At 40.2% G+C, this 3,902-nt stretch overlaps 1 pseudogene; it reads right to left on the bottom strand.

Annotated features, from left to right (window-relative positions):
* Positions 1 to 3,085: 3,085 nt before the first annotated feature.
* Positions 3,086 to 3,204, bottom strand: LOC120608635 (uncharacterized; annotated as a pseudogene).
* Positions 3,205 to 3,902: the final 698 nt, after the last annotated feature.

The following is a 3,902-nucleotide window of genomic DNA, read 5'->3' as shown; positions in this document are numbered from 1 at the left end:
TCCCTTTCTTCCTCTCCTGCCACATAGTTTTCTCGCAGTCCCCAAAAGGAAGTTCCTCACAAGTGCTCACAAACGAGTCCTTTGCCAATCCATGGAGTTCCAAGTATCCTCTCTGGCACTGACTTCCTCTATCCTGCCAAGCCTGACACACAACCTGAGAAGCTACATCAAGGTACCACAGCACTATCTGTTGTGCCACCACTGAACCACCACTTATGTCCCATGACTGAAGAAGCATCGAGATCAAAATGATGCTGTGTTTTCTTTTAAGTTCTAGAGCCCCCAACCCCCACTGTCGCATGCCTCAGTGATGTTCATCATCTTTTCCCCCTTTCCTTGGTGAAGGACTGACATTCTAGCAGCAAAGCAATTCTGCTTGTGCCTTGGTGTCACTCAGAAAGTGTTAGGGAAAAGGGTGTTTTCATTTTTTGCTCATGACCTCTCTCTTCCACAAGCTGAACCGGGATAGAGAACCTGTGCTGCGACCCTGTCCTCTCTCTCCTTGCAATCGTCCTTCTCCTTTGGCCCAAGGCTGATGCTGCACTTTGAAGCTTTCGATCAAAGGGATGGCTTTAGGCCCTCTTCTAGTTTCTAGAGAAGGAAGACACCTCGGTGTCCTGGCCAAAGTGTACAGAAGCTTGTTTGACTTCTAGCCTCCATTATATGGAATTTGAATCTTACTTTCTCACACATTCAGCTGCTTCCACTTTCATTTCTCCTCTGCGCCTTCCATCTCCATTCCACAATTACAGGAGCAGTTATCGAATATCATCACTGTCACATAGTACCAAGTTTGGGTATAATCAGGAAACATCAGTCATGAGTGAGAGCAAAACTGTAAGCATAAGATTGTTTATAGCAGATGTGTTTTAAAAAAAAAATAGTGAAAAGGTGCAAATAATTTAACTGTCCCAAAATAAGTCATTGGTTGAATAAAAAATACAAGTATTGATAAAAAATTAAGCCAGGATGAAAGTTAGTATCTAAGAACACATTACCATAAACTTTATTAGTATTCTAAAGTGAGCTATAAATTTGGTTCCTCTTAATATTACACAATAACTGAGTAGACATAGGCAGTTAAGGAGAGAGAGGACTCAAGGTTTACTGCAAATTTTTCATTTGGATGACTAACTGTGTCAATTATAATGCCCTTAACCAAGACGAAAGATTTACCAGAGCCCCGATTAATTTTTTTAATTTATTCATAACTCCTCACTCAAAAAGAGTACAAGTAAACAAGTAGAGAAGCGAAAGCTCCCTCTACTGCAACTGCTGGGAACTCATCTAAGTGACTGTCATACATACCTGAGATCCAAGTTTAGGTCTCAATAAAAAAAAAAGTCAGGGACTTTATAAAAAATGAACAAATGAATTGCATAAATATTACTCCGAAGACGACATACAAATGGCAAACAAGCACCTGAAAAGATGTTTGACCATCATTAGTCATTTGCATTAGGGAAATGCAAAAATAAACAAACAAACAAACAATCATGTTATGAGACAACCACTTCACACCCAGTAGGATGACTAGAATTAAAAAAAGACAGAGAGAGAAAATAAGTGTTGGCAAGGATGTGAAAAAATTAAAGCACCCCTACATTGTTGTAAGAGTGTAAAATGCACAACGTCAATGTAAAATGGTGCAGCCATTGGAGAAAAGTTTGGCGGTTGCTCAGCAAGTTAAACATAAAGTTACCATACAACCCAGCGATTCCACTCCTAGTGGAATTCTATACTTAAGTATACTCCAAAATAAAAAATAAGTACTCAAATACTTGGACATTCATAACAGCACTATACACAATAGCCAAAAAGTGGAAATGACCCAAATGTCTATCAACTGGTGGATGGATAAATAAAATGTGGTATACCCAGACAATGCAATATTATTCAGCCATAAAAAAGGAATGAAATACTGATGCTACAACATGGAAGAATCTTGAAAACATTCAAGGTTGAGGAATCCCGGCACAAAATGTCAAATATTGCATGATTCCGTTCACACTAAACATCCAGAATTGGCAAATTCATAGAGATGGAAAGTCAACTGTGTTTTCAGGAGCTGGGGTGGAGAGGGAGATGGGATGAGTGATTGTTTAATGAGTATGAGGTTTTCTTTTGAGATGATGAAAATTTATTGGCTGCACAACACAGTGTGTGTGTACTAAATGTCATTGAATCGTACACTTTAAAATGGTTAATGGTTAATTTTGATGTTATGTGGATTTTGCCTCAATAAAAAAAAGTCGAGGACTTTCAGGGTCACTTAGGAGTGGTTTGTGAAAGTTAAATTCAAGAATACTGGGGCTTTTAAGAAGAGTGTTTGGAAAGAAAATGGAAATAATTAGTTCCGTTTTGGACTCTTGAGTTTGACATGCTCATGAGGCATCCAGGTGAAGGTGCTAGAAGTCATTTAGGATTACTCATCTAGAGTTGGGGAGAGAGTGTGGACTGGGGCTCTCAATGTGAAGATCATCGGGCTGGAGGTAGAAGTTTAATCTATAGGTATGAGTTCCCCCTCAGATCTCCTAGCACAAATGGAATGGAATAGAGGCCCCAGCAGAAGAAAGCCCCTCATTGGCCCCGGATGATTCTTCCTTGAAAAGTTTCCTCGTCAGTGGGCTTTATACTCATTCATTGTTTAATGAAGGTGGAGTGTGGCATGTAAATAAATGTTCCCTTTGAAGAAAAAGCCTTTGCTCTGATGTGGTTGGATTTCTCGTATTACGGAAACAACCGACCACAGGCACCACCTTATCCCTACCACGTGATGTATAATGGAGGGTTCCCTTCCACTTTTCCCAGCATTAGATCCCAGGTGTTAGTGGTGAGCTTATTGGAGAGCCCACTGATGCGTCACTTGAAAAGATGTGATGTGTGGCTGACAAAGCCAGGTCATACCTTTTTCCAGATCTTTCTGGTGTTTAAATTGGAACATATTTCAGGGCACAAATAATGTTAAACGCAGAATCTTATTTTTTTATTTTTATTTTTATTTTTTAGGCAAGGCAATCCTCGGTTGACCTCACAGATTGCAAGGACCTTGTCAGCTTACAATCCCTTATTTTTTTATTTTTTATGCCTACAGCACCTGGTCTTCCTAGGTGGTCTCCCATCCAAGTACTAACCAGGCCCGACGCTGCTTAGCTTCCAAGATCAGACAAGATCGGGCTTGTTCAGGGCAGCATGGCCGTAGACAAGACAGCATTTTAAAAAGAAAATATGGTAAACTCGATAACTGTTTAATATGGATGAGGGGAATGTGGGTATTTATTGCACTATTTTCTCCATGTTTAATATGTTGAAAAAATTTGTAATACTTTCTTAACAGACTCTAACATTATAGCAATTCAGATTTCACACAAATTTAATAAGCATAAGTTTTGTTCTAGCCACTAAGCTATGAAGTTTCACACCGGACTAGTTCCTGCATGATGGACCATTTTAGTGAGATTTCCTATCCCAAATAAACACCCTAAGCCGTAGGTTTCAATAAATAACGAGGTGGAGTAGGAAGGCGGGTCAGTAAGAAGTAAAAGTGAGAGTTGACATGGATAAGATTTGAAATAGAAGATTTCAAAGTTTATCCCTACCACAAAGGGATAAACTTAACTTTTCTGTACCTCTCAGAATAACATTTTTGAAAGATTCAATCACACAGCTACATCTTCATGTAGAAAGGAGTCGATTTCCCCACCTACCAGGAGAACTTCCCAGAGCAGCCTGCTCTCTGCTTGTCTACTCTCTGCCTTGTATCCCCAGGGCAGTCTCATCTGTTGGAGCCGGGTCTGACATTGCCTCTGAAGTGCTGGGAGAAGACTACCTCATCACCGTGGGCTGTGGTGGCCACAGGCCTGAGCAGGCCAATCCTTCTTATGGTCTCTGGTGAGTGCAGA

This window comes from Pteropus medius, unplaced genomic scaffold, assembly GCF_902729225.1.
Source record: "Pteropus medius unplaced genomic scaffold, Ma_sr-lr_union100, whole genome shotgun sequence".
Lineage (NCBI taxonomy): Eukaryota > Metazoa > Chordata > Mammalia > Chiroptera > Pteropodidae > Pteropus > Pteropus medius.
This window is presented reverse-complemented; position numbering and strand designations above follow the sequence as displayed.